This window comes from Sapajus apella, unplaced genomic scaffold (genome assembly GCF_009761245.1).
Source record: "Sapajus apella isolate SASKATOON/1434 unplaced genomic scaffold, GSC_monkey_1.0 scaffold23, whole genome shotgun sequence".
In the NCBI taxonomy this organism is placed as follows: Eukaryota; Metazoa; Chordata; class Mammalia; order Primates; family Cebidae; genus Sapajus; species Sapajus apella.
This window is the reverse complement of record NW_022436963.1, coordinates 26,378,920-26,402,031: the sequence shown is the minus strand read 5'-3', so window position 1 is coordinate 26,402,031 and position 23,112 is coordinate 26,378,920. Positions and strand designations below refer to the sequence as shown.

Sequence of the window (23,112 nt, the reverse complement as noted above, 5' to 3'; positions counted from 1 at the left end):
TCACCAGCATCTGTTATTTTTCAACTTTTTAGTAACAACCATTCTGACTGGTATGAAATGGTGTCTCATTGTAGTTTTGATTTGGATGAGATGTGCTCTCTTTGCCCATTTTTCCTTTCTGTTGTCTTTTTCCTTATAAATTTTAAAAAGTATTATTTTGTTCTTTATGTCATTCTCTGCATAACTAGTAAATCATATCATTTCACAAAGATTTGAGTTAGCATCCAAAGCCTAAACTTCAATTTTTCTGGAAGAGGAACACATTTAGCAGCACTTGACATCATTAATATATGGGCCAAAACTTAGGGCAGAAATTTGTGCTAAAGTCAACATAATTTATTTTCTATTTAGTAAACCTTTAAATGATCCAGTGTTCCTTCTTTGGAAAGGAGGAAGTGGATAACATCTTGTCTACTGACTTGAGAACACTTAAAAATGATACATGAAAAAGATATCCAAAATCCATTTGATACCATTATCATGCCATTTTAATCAACGACATCATGCTTACAATCAAAAATTGAATGGAAAATGTCTTTCATCTTCTAAAACATACCTGCTGTAAGAAACAATAAGCAGGTTCTCTCAGTGCAGGAAGTATTCAGGAATTCTTTCTACAAGAGCATGCCCTCATCCAGTCTAGAAGCTCACAAAATTTCACCCATCCTGGCCCTGCACTCTTTTGCAAATAACCCACTCACTCTGCCATTAGGAAGCCTGAAAACACATATCTTAAAACTTATCATCTCACAACTCCTTAATCTTTAGTTGTTTCCTATGGAGGTTTCCTGTGTAGGGGCAGTGGGTTATAATTTACAACAGCCCCCAAAGCACCCATATAATCTTAATAGAAGCACAATAAATAAAATAATAAAACAGTCTTACCTATAAAATCCCCTTTATCACACCCTCGTTTAAGCCTAAGCTGTTCATATTATCTCCCCTGTGGAATACCAACTGGTCCTCCTCTCCATGGCAATCTACTCTGCACACAGTAGCCAGGGCTTTTTATTTTTGTTTTTTAATAAACATAAATTACATCAACCAGCTTAACTGCTGGAACTTCTTTCAAGTTCCTATACTGCACTTAAATCCCTATTGTTGTCCATAACCTACAAGGCTTATGTGATCTTCCCTAAGCTTACCTTGTGCCAGCTGGTCTCTCCCACGCTTACTGCACTGCAGGTTCTAGCCTTCTGTCCATTCCAGGCTGGGCCAAATCTGATTCCTCCACATGCCTCACCACTTGCTTCCCCTGTGCCTGGAACTCTGCTTTTCTGGCCCTTTTCCTGTTTGCCCTCTTCCCTTTCTGGCTCAGCTTGAAAGGCATCTTCTCAGAGAATCCTTTCTAAAGTAAGTTTCTCCTCCCATTTTTCTCTATCACAATCCTTTGTTTCTTTCTTGTAAAGATTTTATGTGTTTACTCATTTATTGGCTAACATTCTTAGTAATGGCAACTCTGGGAGGGCAAGAAATCTGTCTTCATCACAGTGCCTGGGATTTGTTTGCAGCTCAATAAATATTTGATGCATGAACAAATGAATGAATGGCTTCTTAGAATCAGAGCTACACACGCACAGACACGTATACACATACACCCTTTGCTTGGAGAGACTGGTTTTCTTTCCCCGTCTTGTATCTGGAAGCACAGCTACAACCCATGGGTAAATTTTTTTTCTGATATTGTTCTTTTTTCAGCATGAACCTATTAATAATCAAATCAAATTATTCAGGAGTTGCATAGAAGGTAATTTCTTCCCCAGTGGACACAGGACCAAAGGGTGGGGGAAAATCAAGCTACGGAAAATTTCCTTCCCCTGCAGACTTTTAAACTGCTAATCAGCACAAGCAGCTTATAGCAGACTGAGTACAAGGTTGCTGAAATGGCACATAACTAATTCCAGGTGATTTAATATCTTATGTTGTCTTAGTGAAAATATTGACAAAGAAGAATCATATGATTTGGAGTTTCTCTGCACTGCTGAATTCAGTGTTAGCTTCTGAGCCTCTATCACGGCATTTCCATAAATCAGCCTTATTTAAGGAAGTAAGTCTGGGTGTGCCATCCAGAAGTCTTTGGTGTGCCAAATTGGGTAATTGCTAGTTTTCTGGTTGTGATTGGCCATATTTAACAGTTCTTTCCTAAAAATGTAGAGTTTACTTTGGCAAATGGCATCATACGCCTACAGAGGAAATAAATCTACCAAATGTACTGCCAATACCCATAAGCAGTTGGCAGTGATAGGGGAAATCTGAAGTTCAGATACTTTTGGTAAAGCCACATCTCACACAAAACATCTGTAAGCACAGACATTTTGTAATAGACAGGGCTGGTGTAGAGTTGACCCTCTTAGGGTTCAGAAGCTATTCTTTCATTCATGAAAGTATCCTGGTACAATGTTTCTGAATTAACTCTCAGCTTTATGAAATAAAATATTCATTTTAATTCTTCTCCTGACCACATTGGAAAGAATACACAAAAGTGAAGAGGGTTTTTCAATTATCATATAAGAAAGTCAAAGTTAAAATCATAGGACAACAAAAAAGAAAAATTATAATATTTGGAATTATTTTGTTAAACACCCTTAAAGATATAATTTCACATTTTTTGAGCCCAAACTTCAAATACCAGTAAAATTATATCCCCCATAGCACTTCAATTTAAAATTGTACCATCAAGTAATCAGTTTTAAAATACAATCAGATTCGTTTTATCCCCTTGAAACACAGTGGCATTTTTATACATCATTTTTTGTTTCCATTTTTGCCATATTTTGGCAGCTAGATCTTATATCCTATGTTCTTATATTTAAAATATTCCTAATAATGTAAAAATTCTTACTCAGAACATTCATTATGCCAATTTCCAATGGTTTAGGCTGGCAGTTGGCAAATTTGATGAAACTGATTTGTGGAACCAGTAAATAAAATACTTGTGGAAATGCTGAAGAACAAATCAGAAATCATAAAACTGTAAACTCAGAAATAAATTTCACTATTGAATTATTCAAAAGATACAATGTAGCTTTTCCAAAAGTCAGGTTGTAAAGCTTTTGAAAGAGATGCTTCAATGCACAGAGTCATTTTATAATTAATCACCTAGCATGTTGCCAAGAATTGAAAAAAAAAAAAAAAAGCAAACCCATGGCAATTTTTGAATTTTGTTTTTCATTGATACATAGTAATAATACACATCTATGGAGCACATTATTATGATTGGATACTTATATACATTGTCTTTAGCATATCCATCACCTGAAACATTTATCATTTATTTGTGGTGAGAACTCAGGATCCTTTCTTCTAGTTATTTTGAAACACAAACTATAATACTGTTTACTATAGTCGCCCAGCTATGCTATAGAATACTATAACTTATTTCTCCTATCTAACTGTGATTTATGCCATTGACCAATCTCTCCCTATCCTCCCCTCCCTGATACATTCCAGAGGCACTAACAACTTTGTACTTCTATGATATCAGCTTTTTCAGACTCCACAGATGTGTGAGAACATGGGATATTTGTCTTTCTGTACCTTGATTATTTCACTTAGTGTACTGTCCTCTAGGTTCATCCATGTTACCAGAATGACAGAATTTCATTCTTATTATGGCTGAGTACTATTCAATTGTGTATATATACACTACATTTTCTTCATTCATTTGTTGATGGACACTTAGGCTGATTCCATATCTTGGCTATTGTAAATAATGCTGCAGTCAACATGGGAATCTCTTCAACATACTACTTTCAGGTTTTCATTTTGCTAATAGGAGAAAGTATAACCCAAGAGAATAGATTCAACACAATTGATGTGACGGAGATTTGCAAAAGATCAGTTGCATGTCTGTATGTGTGTGTGTGCACATGCTATTCATTTAAATTCTCTGCTTTATAATCTCTAAATTATGCCTTGTCACTGTTATCTCATTAGATGTACATAATTAATCTTTGCAAAGAATAATTCCAGAAGATAGAACTATAATATTTCACATCACTGTAAATATTGCTTTATACTCTCTCATAACATGAGGACTTATTTGCATAGAATTTTTAGTAAGTTATATCTTCTGTATTTGTAGATATAAGTGAAAAACCTACAACACTCATAGAGAAGGATGCATTAAATAAAGTGCTATTGGGAGCAAGGATATCTGCTGCTAATCAATACCATGGGTATTCACACCTATACCTTTCTAAAAAGTAAAGTTTCTTAAAATTATAAATGTAATTAAAATGCAATGTATAAAATAGATTTAACAAGTCAATTATTTAAACATTTCCATGGCCAATAAAAAAATTGATAATGCAGCACATAACATTGATGTCTCTTCAAAAATATAGGAAATATTTTCACTTGAAAAAAGTAGGAAGATTACATGAATACAAGAATTACAAGAATCTATTATTTCACAGTCAGACCCTAATATCTGAAGTCCTTATCGTTACTTTTCTCCTTTTTTCATTTCACATGCATATTATGTCTACAGAATAGCCTTACTTAAGCTTCTAGGACTGAAAACCAGACCGTAGAAGGGATCAGTGGATGGAGTTAGCAATACTCTGAAATGTAGAGAAGAAATTAACCCAACTGAAATGTAAGGAAGGAGCTCTATTTTCCCCTTAGGATCAGCTGATTTCTTGTTCATCTCACAATCGAAAAGCACCTCAACAGATTATTAGCATCAAAGAGCCCTATGATGACACTATCTCCCCTTAATCTTTCTGTAAAGCAAGCATTAAGTTGATACCCCAAATGTAGTTACAGTAAAGTTATCCATATTCCACCTATGTTTGGCTTTCTCTAACCTGACTCAAATTAGGGAGGGCTCTTGTTTTACAATATGTGAGAAATCTTTTCAGAACTTGAGACAGGTATTCAAATCACATTTTATCACATCAGAAAATTTTCTCAAATGGTACTAGATTATACTGTGAAAAATATTGCTAAAAATTAATTGCTCATTAAATTGGGCTTGAACACTTATTTTGCTTCAGAGAAATAATCATTGCAATGGAATTTCTTCTTTGCAATGCAATTTCTTCTTTGCCTTCCAAATTCCACCTCTTTTCTACTATAACTTTTATAGTGCACAAGCTGGAAGTAATATTTCTCTATTCTAATCTACCATAATGCATTATCTATACATTCCTATGGCATTTTTCATCCTCTATTTTGCATTATACTTGAGTCAGTTCTTTAATTAGATTGGAGGTTCACAACATTTTGAGAGTTCTAGACCCCAGAAAAGGCATTTAGGTCTATTTTAATAATATTTTATGTGCATATATTCAATGGCAACAGTAAGCAACTTCAGGCCAGAAGCTGTATCTATTTCATCTTGGAATTCATCTATCCAGCAGTGATTTTCACTCAGCAGGAACTTCATAATTTTCATTTAATGATCAAATGTGGGAACAAAACTGGAGAAAGAAAGAGGAGGAGCATGACGATTTTTTTCTTAGGGGTGGCTATACCCTCCTTGAGCTGGGCTGCATCTCCTTGAATGGTCTGTCAGCCCTGAGATGATCTTAGATATGTTCTGAGCAGGACATAGGTGAACGCATCACGGAAATCGTATTCCCTGTGAATTATTTTTCAACGCTTCTTACCACAAAATTTTGAATGTCTCAAGTAGGTGCTTGTAGAATATTAATAACAATTTAACTTTTCTTATCTCCCTATTTTATAAGAGAGAGCAGGAGTCAAGCCCAGAGTCCAGGGCAGGCAACAATATCTACCTAGAATGTGATGACTTCAGGTTGCTTTCATCATAGTAACTACATAGTTTGCTACTGCCTTTCATTGTTTGCCAGTGACACTGATATTTCATTTAAGATAATGAAATAAAACCTTTATTTTCAGTTAGTGTATTTTTTTAATGAGCCAGTTAAAATCTTAAGTGAATTAGAAGTTGCTACAAAGATATGACACAAGTATTGAATATAGTGAGGTTAGAAGAATGTCATCTCAGAGAACTGGAGACTGCCGAGTGACTGGTTGTTTTAAGAAGAAAGGACAGCAGGAAATGGGTGTGAAAAGACAGGAGCTTTGAGAAGACAGGAGCAATGAGCTGTTGAGTCAAAGGAGAGGGTCTCTAAGGATACAGGGACAGAGAGGGGAATAATGAAGCCTGAGTCCAGCTGAAAGTGGAAACGAAGTGTGACAGTTACTTGGCCTGCAAAGCAGTAGGGAGCCAGGGGAAATTTTCAGGAAGTAAGTGACATCACGGTCAAAGTGACAAGCAAGAAAGGGGATTTTAGCAGTGCCATTTACACCTTAGTGAAGAATGGCTATACAAGGCAGAAATCCAGTGAAGGAAAGGTTGCAGGGGTCTAGTGATTAGAAGGCTGAACGAGGAATTTTCCAGAATGGTTAGTGAAGAAAAAAATCTCAGTGTATTGAGGGGAAAGTTGAAGCAGGCTTTGTGGTAGTATAAAAGCAGAGACAGGAGGTATATAGGGGATAGGAAATGGTAAATGGTGAAAGAAAGACTGGTAAACAGATGCTCCTGGTCATAATAAAAATGTATTATGCTATGTAAAATAGACTATGGAAAAATCTGAGAGTTGCTTGGGTTCCAGTACCCACAAAAAGTATTTTTTTTAATGCAAACTCACTGTAGAAACCTCAGTTTACTGTCACCCTTCTCAGCTCGCTCTCACCACCAGCCTCTAACACTCTACATTTGTTTTCCTGAAATCTAAGACAGCAGAATTTAACACATATGACACTTTAGGTTATATCATGCAAAAATAAAACTTGTCCAGAAGACTGCATTTTCTGAGTAACAAACCCTTTTATCAGTGGCTATATGACTTGTCATTAAAATAACTTAAGACAAAATCAGACAATCTGAGTTTCAGTTCCACTCCCACATATGTCAGTTCCATTTGTTCCACTGACCCTGTCTGAACAGGATTAATACCTATCTCACTTAAATAGCTAGTTACTACAATTATCAAATTAAATAATATCTAGATATTGTATCTTTTGCTCAAAAGCAATTCATAGCATTACCAGTAGAGAACTAAATTCATCATAGCACAGCAATTTTGAGTTGTGTATATTACATTTTGCCTGTTGAAGCATTTATGAAATATGGAAAATACAGTACAATACTCTATAAGTGCTTTTGGGAAGACTGCGGTGGAAAAACATCTACTCATGTTTATCAGAAGGATGGGATAATGGTTCAGAAGCAGAGGAATGATCGTATGTATAGTTCCTATACATACGATGGAAAAAAAAAATGAGAAAAAAATGGCCAAGCCACAGAAGGAAGAACGTGATGGTAGGATCTGGAAAAACAGAGAAGTAGAAGCAATGAGAATAGAAATTGAACCCACATCACACGTGGCAGTAGTTCTTCATCCACTTTCAGAGAGCATTTGGAAAGAAATAAATAGCCCAAGAAAGCTCCACTGCTGTCTATCCTCGCCCTGCATCCTGCTCTGTGCTCTCGTAACACTGCGGGAAGATCTAAGAATATTGGTACCAGCCACGCACCAGTCTTCTTTCCATTATAGTCATGCTTCACAGAGTTATAGGTATAGGAGCTCTGCAGCCCGATGTATCATCATTATTTCAGGGCAAAAAGCCTGCTTCCTTTTCCATTTGTGGCTGTAATCAGTAAATAGAAGGAAATGCAGGAGCTCTTTTCTCTCCCTCCTCAAGAGTGAAGCTTTGACTAATCTAGTCAATTCCTTGTTTCTTGACATCTGGATTTCACTATGGCCCTTTTGACTCTGCTGAGATACTCCTGGTTCTCTTAAACCCAAGCCACTTCTCGGCTAAATGGAAAAGAGTAAGGATAAACCTAAATAGATCAGAAGACAAAAGCATCAGAAAAGCCCACCCTGCTAAAGAATCTTAGCCAACAGTATTCTCAGCCAACTGGATGCCTCCTTCCTTTCGCTTTTATTCTCTCTCCGGACAAAACCAGGGCACTTCAGCCTTGCCAAAAAGTTCACTCACACCATTTTCCTTTCTCACAGTTGTGTGGGTCTAAGATCTCTAGGAAGTGTCAAAAGGGGGAAAGGAGTGTTCCCTTGGAACAGAGGGTTCCATATTTTTTCCTTTTTTGTAAGCAATCATATGGTGAGTGAATGGTGTATCACAATGGGTTTAATAATTATTTAATTAGCATGCCTTTCATGATTAGTATTTCTTGCTACCGTGTCTACTAGAAGTTGGATGTGAGCTTCCTTTGAATCTGAGCTGTCTGAGGACTAGCCTTTAAGTTTCCAAGTTAGATTCTTAAAGCCCTGAGTCATTGTGTGAAAAGTCCAGTGACATTTCTGGAAAGACCAGGAGAGAGGCCCTGTGACTATTTGGACAGAAAGAAGAGCCCAGCTGAGCTCTGCCCTCCTTGCCATTGCACCATGCATGTGAGGGAAGCCATCCTGGGGCCACCAGCCCACCCCCACCACTCTCTGAACACCACCATATGACCATAGTTGTCACCAAATGGGGCAGAAAAAATCATGCAGTAGAGCCCTGCCTAAATTCCTGACCTACAAAGTCATGAGATTTCATAAAATGGCTGTCATTTGAAGTTATTGTTTAAAGGTATGAGTTAGTTTGTCATCCAGTAATAGGTAAGTGGAACAATGTGCCTTCACCTTTTACACAAATTGTTACTTGGCTATATTTCAGAATCTTTTTCATCATTTCTGCTGTTAGCTACATGCAAGCTTTAAGGTACTTTTCTTCCCAATAGAAAACAGCTTATGTACATCCCTACAGATACCCCAATAACTTTATACACAAAACACGTATCTACTGAGGTCTTAAATAGTTTTAAGCCATATGGTGAATTCCCCATATGCAATTAAACAAAACAAATGATGAAAATAGCGTGAGTTCACAAAGAGTCTCCCTAAGTGATAGTAATAAAAAAATACACTCTGTGGTAAAGTTGCAATGGGCAATACAAAATCGTATCTGTAAACAACAGCACCCACCTTGGATCACAATTAGTGCATTGCTTGCAAAAAGAAACCTTTTAAAAGATTTGGGTTCTGTTAAATACAAGAATTTGTATTTAACATTATTGAACAACTAGACCACTAGGAAGGATTAGTTCCATATGATTTTCAGATAAATGATCTGTACTCCTAAAGGTGGTACAACAAAATTTATGTTTTTATTTTAAACTATTTCATAATTTCTTAATGATTCAGGATCACCTATATAGTCATTTCTGAGTTGTCTTTTTCTAGCTTTTCTATCCGTCTCCCTTGCTGCTGAAGAAATATTAGGTATAACTTCTTTTGTCTTAGAGTAAATTTCCAAAATTTTCCTCATCTGTTCCAACTTGCAGTTTATACTTTGTCATCTGCTAAATAATACAATTATGTGTGTTAGGATGGCTCTAAATTAAGAGCAAATAGTCACTGAATGAGGAAGTTATTTCCATAATCAATTGCTTATATTTTAGCAAATTTTTACAAGGAAAGAGATGTAAGTTGCTTTGAGGCTTCTTTTGTTCAGCTTTTAGATATTGGCCTAGGATTTGAATACCTGAAATATAGCTGTTGAAAGTCGAGACATCTCATTATGGTCATTTATTTCTTTTTTTTACTTTTATTTGCAGTACTACAATAGCATCAGAGGAAAATGAACATTGTTTTGGCAATATGTGAGAAATATTTACAATACCCTGTATCATCTGAGAGTTTAGGAAATCTATATAGATAAAATAAATCAGGATTGAAAGGATTTAATATCATATACCGATAATAGTAATTACTAACTAAAAAACTACCTTGTATAATTCAAGGTCTCTAGTTTTATTTTTTAATATTTTTGGACATGGGATAGCTGCATAATTACCTCCATTTTCCACTTCAGTTTTAGGAGTGAGCTGTGAACCCCACCCTCATGCAGGTACACAAATACAACCACTCAAATAAGTCAGTTTCATTCATGGTACCATAGTTGAATAACAAAAGAGATTATGGAATGCTATCTTCAAAGATAATATACTACAGGGTAAATCTGGTTGAGGACAAGCCTAAAACCAAGCCTTCCATTTCCTTCAGAAGGCACAGAAACAGAAGTGTAGCTCAACTACTCTCCCACCGAGGATATAGTCTAGCTTTCTGCTGAGACAATCAAAAAACCCAAACCTAACATTTCGATCATAAAAATATTGGGAAATGATGACACATACCTTTCTGTATCTCCTCACCAGTTCTGAATTTGGAGGGGCAAAGGAAGTGAAATGCATGCTTAATTGAGGAAGTAAATACTAGGCAGTGGCAGACTGTCTTACTGTTAAATACAGTAATGGGTTTTTAATGGCTGCTGTCCAAAATTACACTGCAGAAAAATGGTTTATTAGTAATAATAATAGCTGGCACCTTTATCTTCAAAGCACTTTACAAATATTAGCTCATTAATCCTCCAACTGCCATGGGGAGGCAGCAGTAAATGTTTCTCTCCTCAGTTTACAGCGAGTAAAGCAAGAAAACAAAAGGTCATAACAAATTTTTAAAAGAAGGCTTTGTGTATGGAGATCAATTTCTGATCCAAACCACCCATATCGGTTTTTATACTTGATTGGATGGCATTATTAATTCTGATGACTGCCAGCCCTTTTTTTAAGGGGACAGTGTTTAAAGTCAAATCCAATTTATTTGAACTTGACTCAGAAGTGTGCATGAGTTGCACCTGAATTGCTGAATGCTTGGTTCTTTAATGTTATTTAAAGCAAATCAATTGTGTTCAAAATCAGTTCAGCCCAAATCAATTACATGCAGAAACTTGTATGCATGGGAAGAGCAGATTGTTGAGACCCCTCGAAATTTAACTCTTCTGAGAATTGCTAAAGGTCACGAAGCAAAATGAAGTCTAGATCAAATTTAAACAGGCTTGTTTTAGCTGTCTTTCTCCATTCACTCAGATCTTCTTTATAGAAAATAGTCTCAAATTAGTGAACAATAACAAAAATCCAATATAGTGTATTATTCATGTAGATATAGGTGATAAATGTTAAAATTATTATTATTTGTCTGTTTACCCTTGTGGGCAATGTTTTCAATTTCTTGCCATTGTATAATGCCTTAACCATTCTTCACATATTTAAATTTTAATCTAATGAATGAATTCTCCACTATGTCATTAGATACATTTTATAGAACAAATGAGAAAAATTATTGAATTTACAACACAGAAATAAACCTACTTCTTGAGAAGCCAAGCCTTGTATTCCAGAGAAGCAGGCATGGGTCAAACAAAAGCCTTATAGCAAATTCATTCTCTATAATCCAAGGAAGTGGGATCTCCTGTCTGGCCAAAGCAGGAAGCAGACTATCCTTGTCACTGTCTAGTACACAAAAAAGGGGCCTTTTGGAGCCACTGGGCATCTGAGAATGCTATTTATATTAACACATTTTAAAAATACATGAATATTTGCTTGTAAATATCCCAAACAAAAAGTCAAAAACCTTTTAAAACTCCTAAATATATTGACTGTGCCTGAAATAGAGTCGTTTTTTTTTTCTTCCAAAGCCTTAATTTAATTGACAGCTGCTAATAATGACAGTGCCATCATGATCAGTGTCATTTTCAAGAACAGCAAGGCTGAGATATGGCAGCTGCCATTGCCAACTATTTCTATTTTAATCTGGAATAGCAGATACTCATGCATTTGTAGAAATGCCAACCGTGAAATGCAATTGGTTACATATAATGCCCAGAAGTTAGGGAAATCCATGCATGTTGATATTCTAGAGTATCAGAAACATTTCTGCCAAGAACTGAAAAATGATAATGAAGGTGAAGTTTCATTTGTACACATAATGATGCGCAGGGTCTGGTACAGGAAGAGTCAGAGCATCAAATGCTTATATGACTTGATTTTGGAGAGAACGCCAATGTCTCCTTCCTGTAACCTCCAACTTCTGGGCTCAAGTGATCCTCCCACCTCAGTCTCCCAAGTAGCTGGGACTACAGGCATGTCCTATCACACCTGGCTAATTTTTATTTTTATTTATTTGTATATTATTTTGTAGACATGGAATCTTGCTGGTCTCGAACTCCTGGCCTCAAGTGATCCTCCAGCCTCAGTTTCCTAAAGTTGCATTAAGATTTATTTACTTATTTCTTTTTTTTGAAACAGAGTCTCCCTCTGTCGCCTAGGCTGGAGTACAGTGGCACGATCTTGGCTCACTGCAACCTCTGCCTCCTGGATTCAAGTGATTCTCCTGCCTCAGCCTCCTGAGTAGCTGGGATTACAGGCACAGCATCTTGCCCAGCTAATTTTTGTACTTTTAGTAGAGATGAGGTTTCACCATGTCGGCTAGCCTGGTTTCAAACTCCTGACCTCAAGTGATCCATCCATCTCAGCCTCCTAAAGTGCTGGGATTACCAGTCTGAGCTACCATGCCTGGCAGGTTTTAAGGCCTCATTTAAAATGCCACCATTCCTGGAATAGTTATACATTATTAGGTAATACCTCAGCAGGATTCCTTTATGTCTACTTTTCTACATATTTACCTGGGATAATGGGACACAGAACAGGTAAGTTTGGATGCACAACAGGAAAGAGTGTTAGTCTGTAGTGAAGACCATAGCTGAAGAATCCTGCTATTCAAGGGGGTGCTGCTGGGGCTAGAAATCAGACACTTCTGAGTTTGAGTTCTGAGTCTGGCACTGCAAGACATATTGTGTGACATTGGACAAGAACCCTTCTGTGTCTGCATCACCCAGCTTACAATGGGTGTTATGATAATTGTACTTTCCTCAAATTACTGATATGGAGATTGCAAAACACGTAATAAACACTTGATAAATGCTAAGTCGTGGCTATTTAAATTTCTTACTGGCACAGTTTTTCAGTCCTATCTCTAGCACAAAGTGGTGATCAATGCCTCACAGGACCTACACACACACACACACACACACACACACACACACACACACACACACGTATCATAGAATTCAGGGTGCTTTGGAAAAGTCTATCTCCCTATCTTTGGCCAGGACTACATTCAACCCTCAAAATATAACTGGTAACATTCTCAATTTTTCCCCTAGGTAGCTCTCAGTTCATACAGTGATTCTAGATTTCCTTTGAAAAAATCATTATCCAATGTTGCTCTTTTCTTTTAAAAAGGAAATCTGGGCTGTGCCTGGTGGCTCATGCCTATAATTCCAGTACTTTGGGAGGGGGAAGCAGGAGAATCACTTAAGGCCAGGAATTTGAAACCAGCCTGGACAACATAGTGAAACCTCATCTTTACCAAAAAAAAAAAAAAAAATTAAAATTAGCCAGTCATGATGGTGCCAGCCTTTAGTCCCAGCACTTTGAGAGGCTGAGGTTAGAGAATCACTTGAGCCCAGGAATTCGAGGTTGCACTGAGCCATTGCACTCCAGCCTGGGCAACAAAGCCAGACCCTATCGCCAAAAACAAAACACACACACACATACACACACACACACACACACACACACACACACACACACAAAAGAGAAAGGAAAAGAAATAAAAGAAAACCTGAAAGCAGTAGAGTGGACTATGAACTGGGTTATATATTAAGATATCTAAGATTTCATTCTAATTTTCACCACTTTAGGCACAATGAAATAGTGGTGAAGCCCACTATTTGACCTTGCATCAGTTTTTTCATCTATAAAATGGGCTAACAACTTGTTTCATTTTGTTCACTATGTTATTGTAAAAGTCAGATGAGATGACATGGAAAATTTTTCTAAAAAGAATAAAGCACTCAAATAATACAAGATATGATTTTTTAAAAATAGAAATATTCGGAAGCAATCTTCTGAATGGCTGGAAATGCAGCATCCAGTATCAGAGTCTTGGAAAAGGTCAGTATTTATCTTCCCCCTGAACCTTTTGCACATGAGGTATGTTATCTATTCTGAACATAACCAATACATAAGGCATCCCATAATAAGGTAATATTCTGTCACTTTACAGTTTTTAGCAAGGTTTTCAACACAATAAAAAACCAAATTTCCAATAACTCTAACAGCAACAGATCACCAAAATCCCCACATTATCTTTTACCCACTTACCTTCTATTACTCTGGGAAATACATCGCTTAGTCCCTGGAAACAAAAATTCCTCACATCAGGATGCAACCAGTGCACTCTGGTCTATTCCATCATCGTCCTTGTTCTGACACAACAATAGCAAAGAAGAAGGATGCTTCTTCCAGAGAGCCAGGCATCCAGGTTACATGACTGTCAGCTGCCAGACTGAGATTTGAGGGCATCTCCACTTTCCCAGGCATCATAACTACAATTCCTCCCAGTAGAATCACCACTTACAGCAAAAGCTTTTGTTAGGGAGGAACTTCTGCTAAAAATGCAAACCTGTTACCATAGAAGCTGGAATACATCTTTTATATTATTCTGTCTGCTGTGTCAGCTCTTATCTTAGAAAGCAGAGATAATGTAAGAGAATAGGCAAATTTGTTTTGAAGTTTAAAAGTCCCAGCTGAAACCCGCCAATGAATGTGAGCACACCCACCTCGGACAATCAAAGAAGGGAGAAGAAAGGAATGACAAAGAAAAAGGGGTGAAGATGGCCCTCAATACAAACTTGGTGATTCCCAATTTTATACTGCTTTTGGAAATTCAAGCTTTCCCTTTCCCCATCTTGAGGAACTCATGTTCCACACATGCAAAACCCTCAAGATGTGCTAGGTATTCCTCATGCACTTCCCAGATTCAGATCCATTTTCTGCCTGCCTCCATCCTGCTCTACTCTGGGACCGACCTACACAAACCACTCTCATCAGGCTCCCTTGCCCTCTTACTGCCTTGTTGGAGAAGCAGCTGGAGATCTTGGGGCAAAAGCAGAACACTGTCTTGTGATTTGACAGTAGTTATGTTCCTCTACCAAAAACTATAGGTCCTACCTGACAGCCCTCCTCCAGAGCTACTGCTCCCACCTCCTTCCAAGAACTTCACCTTCCCATTGTCCCTTCAGGACAAGGGACAATAACAGCTACAGATGTGCTTCAGCAGCCCTTGCAGGCTTTCCCTAATCCCATCCAAAAAGATGTGGGTCCGTCTTTAAGTTCCCTTAATGACCCCTTTGGAGTATGAACTATATAAAAGAAAGGAACAAAGTGAAGGTGAGAGGAATATATATCATACAAAATGAAAGTGAGGGGAAGCTTCATTTTACCCAAAGAAGAACTGTTTTGAGAACATCAAGGGGACAAACCCCTTGGTTCTAGCCTGTGGTGTTCTGCCACCTGGTCATTCAGGTCCAATACTGTGAGAACATCAAGCCTTTTAAAATAAGTCAGAAATATGAATTTTTACATTAAATCTCCAGTTTTTAAATATTAGCTGAAATTTATGCTTTGGGCCAAATGAAATATTTATACAAGCTGGGTTCAAAGTCCAAGGGACATTGGTTTGAATCCTATATAGACTATTGGGTCTTTTCTTAGAAATTAAAAAAACAACCTGTTTTCCTTTACACTGCACAATTATATCCAGAAAAAGGATGAATGTCTCATTTTTACAGCTTTTTCTGATATACTATTTTGGTCCAAAAACAATAACTCTCCCTGCCTCATTGAAAGTCTGCAGGCAAAACAGAGAAATGTTCAAAACCCGAAGTCACCGGAATCTTGTTATGAATCTTGTTATCTGGGCCTGTTCTAAATGTATGAATCTAGTCAAATCATTTAATTTCAGTGTAGCTCACTCCATTCATCTGCAAAATCAGGATAATTACTTCTTTCCTACCATTTTCACAGAGACATTTGGTTGAAAAATGAAATTATACACAGCAAATGAAAAGCACATTTGAGATCTTCAGAGAATAAAGTGCTATTTAAACCAAGAAGATTAGTAAGAAAAACCTCAAAAGTTTGCCAAAGATTTTTCTCTTTCCAGCCACATTCATGACACCAAGGTAACTGTGAACCAATGCCTTAGCCCAACACAATCTTATGGAAGACCTACCCAAATCTAAGGTAGTGGTTCTCAACCATCATGGTACATTAGGGTGTGTTAATGTACCATAAATCTAGTTTTTGAAAACTAGAAGTTTTCAAAAATCCAGATTCCTGGTCACCATCCACAGAGATTGTAATTGAATTGATTTGGGTTGGTAGTTCTAAAGAACTCTCCAGATGTTTCTAATTTCAGCCAAGCCTAAAAATAACTTATTCAGAAAATCTTTTAAATATGTGAAACAATTAGTATTGGCATATGTGCATATAATTAACATAGGAATCAGCAGCTTTCCATTTGACACCATCATTGATCATGGCTCACACTTATTCAGATAAACATGGATATACACACACACTATCCCTCTATCTTTGTCTAGCCACATACTGAGCAGGATATAGAAGGATAATTATGACTGCAATAAAAAGCCAAAATTCATTGATCACTTAATAAGTGCTACTAAGCTGTCTGCATAGATTGCCTTATACAATGTCCACAAGAACACACATGAGTTAGGTATGGCTATTCCCATTTTTAAAGAAGAAATTAGTCTCTTAGAGAGGTCAAAATGACTAAGCCAATGCCACATACCTGCAAACTGACAGACTTAGATTTTGAACCCTGGCAGCCTGACTTTTATAGTCAGTGCACATAACCACCACATCAGTTTGCTTCCCACTGTGCCAGACACTTTAAGAGTTTATGAGATGCATAAAAGGAAATGTGTGACCTCAAGGAGTTTACAATCTGAGAAGGGAATTGCGATGCACAATAAAATTCATAGGTTGTACAGGAAAATGGCACAATTGTAGTCCCTGGAGTTAGGAAGAGGTGAAATAGATGGGCAACAGAGCTCCCATTTCCACAACTATAGGGGAAATAAGATGCAGCCAAACATTAGAAGAGGGAATGTTATAAGACTACCAGGATAAGAAACGCTGGTCAAAGCACAAAGTATATTTATATACTGGCCAAGTTCAATGCATTTATTATTCTTACCATCATCTGCCAGTGTGATTTGAATCGGATATTTATACCCACCCTAAATTTACCAGACTGTCAGTTCAATTAGCAAACCATGAATTTTGAGAATTCACGTCACCTCAAACTCTAGTTGTGATTCTTATTGAAATTATGTGTATAAACATCACACATGCACACACACACACAGACACACACACATACCCCTAATAATTTGACTTCCAAAGAGATATACAAGTTGTATTCTTCTGCTAGGAATAAATTATGGGAACGTGAAGTCAACACTTTAGGGAAAAGTCTTAAAATTGAAAGCAGAATATGTCCTTTGTATTTTTATTATCTAAACACAATGAGAAGGTAAGCAGGATCATTTTTTATCCACAACACATAAAATCTCAATTAGTTATGGTCTATTTGTGCACTGACTTAAAACATTCGTTAACAAAACAGAATTTTCTAGTTTACTGGATAAATATACCAGAAATTGGAGAATAATGTCAGGTTGCCAAGCAACCACAGCTCTACTCTACTTTGTGATCAATCCAACTCATTCATCGAGCTTCCTAACCCAGTGATACAGAATTCCAACCAATTTGTTTCTTGGGAAAATTATAGTGACTTTCAGTAACACAATAACACTTTTATTCTCAGCAGATAAACTTAAATCCCTTTTGATCAAAGGGATGTGTTAATTCATTATTCTCTACGTGGTGCTAATGAGAAAGCTATAATTAACTAACTACACTATTGCGACACACATAAAATAAACTGCAGTAATTAGTAATGTTTAAGGTGTTAAGCAGCCTCCAAAATTAGAAAATACAGAATCTTTCCTCGGATAAAGATGTATAGAAAAAAGAAAGCAGCATATCTAATTAAATTGAAAATTGTTTCCAGCATCCCCCAAGGGGAGGGAGGAAAGGCATGTGATCACCAAAATATAAGAGATTTCACTTTAATAGCAGAGAAAAATGGCTCAATGCCAATAATACTTGTAGGTAGACATAAAATGTTGGCGAATAATGTAATCTTTTCTTTGAAAGAATGCTTAGCACAATATTTTTCCTGGAACGAATAGAAAGAATATTATGCTTTCACTCATTAGCTGTGTTAACTTAGCATATTGTATGTAAATCACCATAATAATTGCATTCTCTTCAGACTGAATTAGTTAGAATGAAGCTGTAATCAAAATGTTCATAATTGAAAATATACTATTCTCAATCTTGGTTTGAAAAAATAACAAGGAACACTGATTAAATCAGATAATATAGTACATCACTGAAAACAACCTTGTTACAGAGACAAGTTCATTCTCTTGATTATACCTTTGCATTTCAATTAGGTTCCCAAATTCAGGATTCAATACCTCCCAATCTGTCATGTTTTTCTACTCTTACCATTTGTCTCTGGACTAAGATAAGCATTCCAAGTGCATTGCTTTTAGATTTTTAGAGAAAATACAAAATGGTGAAAAGCTAATTTTATTGTTTCTAAAATACATTAGGCTCTACTGCACGGTTGGCTGTCATAAATCAAAGGGCAAAATAATTTCCAATAAATGAAACATTTAATGCCAAAGCTCCTGGGAAACAATATGTAAATGATCACATGAATTTCAGACAAGCTGTCACACTAATTCCTCAAGGTACCTTTTAAAGATGACATATTCACAGTGAGGATGAGAGGGCTGTCTTGCAAAAGCCAAACACTACTACCTGCAGTGATGCTCTCAGTATTTCCTGACAATCATTCCTTCAAATCTGACACCATTAGTTCCCCTCTATTACTTAATTTTCCTTTATCAGTTAAAAATACAAGAATCTTAAATTATCTTGATCACCCTTAATTTTCCATAAAAGCAAATCAGGCTAAATTATTTAAACAAAGCAATTTTGGGGCAAATAACTTCCTATCTTCAAAGACTTCAGAAGCAACTATAAAATCCAACAAATGTTTTTCTGGGTGAGTTCTGTTTTGTAAAGGTCACTATGTGATGGTGACATCTGCCTGACTTTACTTGCCTCAAGTTCACCAAGAAACCTTTATATTTTAATGATAAAATGATTTTTAAAATTTAGTTTAAACCAATTCCTGTAATAAGATGAATTAACTTGTGTAGTAAGTATAGTATGTGCAACATCAACTCCTCTTAGACCTACAGCTAGGCCCATAAAGTATACAGTTTGCTTATCAGTTGATAAGTTGAAGCTCTATATAACCATGAGGAATCAAGACATATCTATACCTTTTTCTTTAAAGAAAATAATCCGTAAATCTAGATGCAACAAATAACAATCTAGAAAACACATATTCATCATCATAGTCCTGTGCTTCTGCAGTGAAGTGGGTGCAAACATGCCCTGAAAGAGATTTTAATGAGCTGCCATAGCCAGTACTCACACCCACCCAGCAATAACTATTTGTCTCCATATTTGCTTACAATATTCAGGAGCTTGCAAGGAATGATTACACACTATACTCTGCCATTACTAGAGGTAAATCCCCTGCAGCACTTAAGGCCACAAAATAGAAAGCCAGGGTATACCTAGGCTCTATAACCAAGTTAAATTATGAAAGTCAAAGGGTGGTCCTTCAGAATGAGGCTGAAATTAAGACAAACCCGACTGCAACATCTGCAGGTGAAAGAGAAAACACAGATTTACAAATAAAACTGTGGGATAAACTTCTAATTTTCTTGTCACCAAAAAGCCAGCTTCATCAGTAGTTGATCAGTTTCTCTCTTCCAATCTGCTGCAAGCCAGAGCTTTGTAGGAGTTGCACTGGGCAGTAAAAATATTCATATTCTACTTAAGATTATTCTCCAAAATTAGAAAACGCATAATTTTGACTTCAATAAAAATGCAGAGAAATGAGAATCCACCATATGTAATTAAACTGAGGATTAACTAACAGTAATGCTATCAACAACAATAACTAACTTTTGAGTGCTTATTATGCATCAGACATGATGTTAAATTACTTGTATTATCTCATTCCAGTCTTGCAACAACCCAATACAGAGGGTATTGATAATCTCCCTATTATTGAGAAAGGTAAACTGAGGCACGACGGAGTAGTTAAATGGCTAGTCCAAAGTGACACATCCCAGCGATGGTGGAGCTGGAATTCGAAGCCACGTGGGCGCCCCGGTAGCCTCCGCCTAGAGCAAGCCCAGGTGGCTCACCAGTTGCCCATCTCCACGCGCACGCGCAAATCTCCCCGCCCACGGCGCGTTCCAGCGGGAGCGTGCCATCGCGCACGCGCGTGGCCAAGCGGCCGCTTGCTGGCTCTGGGACTGCTCAGCGGCTCCCACGAGCCAGCGGACTGGACCCCGCCGCCCTTCAATGAGGGGCTGAGCCTGGGGCTCCCTCCCCGCTAGGTCGCCCTGCCGTGCCGACGCACACCTGCCCTGCCCAACTGGCCTCCCACGCCTTCCCCTGCCTCCGGCGCCCACCCTGCGCTCGACCCTTTGCGCCGTATGGCGGGGGTACCTGTGCCAGCGCGGCGGCGGCTCCTCCGCGCGTGGTTTTTCGCAGGAATTCCCCAGCCCTGCCCTGGCTGAGAAAGTGCTGCTCGCAGCGAGCCAGGAGAGTGGGAACGGAGGGGCCGGCTTTCCCCAGCCTCCCGTCTCCAATCCCTGCTCTCCAAATTAATCACTCTCTCCCTGCTGCCTCCCCACGCACACTCACACTCAAGAAAAAAAAAAAAAGGCGAGAGAAACAGAGAGGCACAAAGAGGAAGAAGGGACCATCCGTGACTGGCATCTCTAGCTCCCCCGGCTCCGCTACCAGGAGCCATGGCAACCAGGCCGCCGGCCTGCCCTCGCGCCCCCTCGGCGGTCTGGGGAGGTGGAGTTCTAGCCCCTCTCTGGTTTTTCGTGCCCCCCACCGCACCCCCCGCGGTCCATTGATTCTTCGCTTCCAGGCTGGCGGCATTTTCTGAACCCCCCTGGGATCCAGAAGCCTCTCCTGAGAGTAGGAGCCAGACATGGGCAGTCGGTTGGGAGGGGATCTGAGCCCCACAGCCTAGGAGGTGTCCAGGGATATGAGGGGCGTGGTGGGAGAGAGAGGCCGGGACTGACCCCCAAACTAGCTAGACCTCGGACCCCTACCGTAGAGAGGACGGGAATCCACAGGGGGATCTGGAATCCTCTTCAGAGGGTGGCGAGGGATGGGGTGGGAGAGGCTGGAAATTAGAGGGTCAACCTACCGGCGACCGGCGGGAGTGAGTGGGAGCCGGAGGATTCGGGGACCCAGTGTACTCCATCCGACTGACCCCGAGCTGTCTGAATCCAGCCTCAGCCACCCGGGGGCGGGGCTTGGAAAGGGGGTGTCTCTTCCCTGGTGAAGACTAAGGGACCTCGGACCACCCCCACTTCAGACAAGGAACCCTGACTGCGCACCTTTTCCTTTCCATAACGAGTTGACCCCCTTCTCCCGGGAGCAAACCCTTAGCCCCTTCTCCATGGGAGAACCCCCAGGGCTGGCACGAGGGATACAAATTGACCCCCACCCCGACACACCTGCGTCCCCTCCAGCACGCGATCTGTCTGGTACCTGCCCTCGGGAAACTTCTCCCCCAAGCAGGCTGGGAGCTGGGACAGGGACGAGCAGGGTCCAGCAGCTCTGGGCGGATCCGAGGGAGTTTCTTGCCGGCCGCTTCCCGCTGGTCCTCGCCTGTCCCCTCCCGCTGCTGGCTCTGGGAAGGCTGGACCTGTTCTGGCTTGCACCCGGCTCCACGCCCTCCTGCCAGAGGCTGGCTCCCTCCTCTCCTCCCTTCCTCGGTTCTGCGCCACCACCCCTCACCCACGCCGCTTATTTTCCCTCCCTTTGCACACTCCCATGGGACAGGGAGAGTTACAGGCTTAAGACTTTATCTCATTGTGGAAAGCAAGGGACCAAGCCAAAAACTTTGCTCGTGCTTTTCAACATCCCTGGTCAAAAGAGGTAGGATCTCTGCTCCTTTATCTGCAAGAGAGACATTTGAAAGAAACGCCTCCCTGCTCCCGATGGTTTCACTCAGTTCATATTCCATACACAGGTCGCCAATCTGGTTTTCTCCCATTGCTGCATGTTAGAGGGGTGTGGTGCCATGTACGTATTAAAAATGGTCTTGCTTTCCTTCATTCAAGGGCGTGGTGGAGCTTGCTATTGAATTTACAAAATATGCTATAATCATCCGCTGTCAAATTGTGCATACCTAAAACTAGAGACCTTCTACTATTTTTTTCAATTTTTGCCCTAATACAGAGTCCATAATTTTACCACATTGTTTCATAACGTTTTTCCTACTTAATCTTTATTAATTCACTATTGGAGAAGAAAGCCTTCTGTGATCATATTCAGTGCAAAAAGCCAGTTCTGATGCTTTATCAATTCCACAAACAATATATATATATGTATATATATATGTGTGTGTATATATATATGCGTGTGTGTGTGTATGTATATATATATATATGTATATATATATATATATATGGATTCCAAAATTCATGTGGAAAAATATAATTTTAGCACTATATTTGATTTATATGCCACTTTAATTTTTTTTCTATTATGGTGGTATTTTCCAAAATTCTTACACAATACCACTTTAAAAAATCCTGTTGAATGCAAGTCCTCTTTGTTGGTAAGAGAATTATTGACTTCTAATTTTTACTCCACTAAGGCTGTGAGATTGACCTTACAGCCTCATTTTGTTCTCTTCCAGCACATTGAACAATGAGGATATTTAGCTCCCCTCAGAGCTACCCTTGGAGTTGGATGAGCTACCCTCAGAGTTGGATGCCATCACTGGGAGCAGCAAAGGCAAAGGCAACTCGTGATTCTGCCTCAGAAGCAATCGAATAAAATATTTTGAAAATGAGTAAATGGACTTTTAAATTTTAATCATCGCTAACCTTGGGGCCTCAATTCTGTCAGTTTGTGTGTGGGCACAGTTCTTACTGACTGCCTTGGCAAATTGTGAATGCAAGTGAGGGCAGGATTTGTCCTAAGTTTAAATTGTCCTGCTGGAGTGATTTTCTTTTGCTCGAGGCATCATTATTCACATGGCATGTTTTCTAACGTAGAAACAAAGATAGAATATTAAATAAAATTCCAACAGGGGAAATACAGCAGTGCCTGTAGAAAAACATTTCCAAGGTCAAGGAGCCACAAGAGAAAAACAACAA

General features: G+C 38.8%; 1 protein-coding gene across 10 annotated transcripts in view; it reads right to left on the bottom strand.

The window, feature by feature from the left end:
- CHL1 (cell adhesion molecule L1 like) overlaps nucleotides 1–21,563 on the bottom strand; it is a 203,692-nt gene extending 182,129 nt beyond the window's left edge. For 3 of the 10 annotated variants that reach the window (XM_032290495.1, XM_032290506.1, XM_032290505.1), the window contains exon 1: nucleotides 21,147–21,219. The gene's annotated coding sequence lies outside the window, so the exon portion shown is untranslated. Of the gene's footprint in view, nucleotides 1–20,341; nucleotides 20,361–20,391; nucleotides 20,615–21,146; nucleotides 21,220–21,459 lie in introns of those variants that run through there. The other 7 variants (XM_032290498.1, XM_032290500.1, XM_032290504.1 and 4 more) reach the window with 6 other exon arrangements.
- Between the last annotated feature and the right edge of the window lie 1,549 nt (nucleotides 21,564–23,112).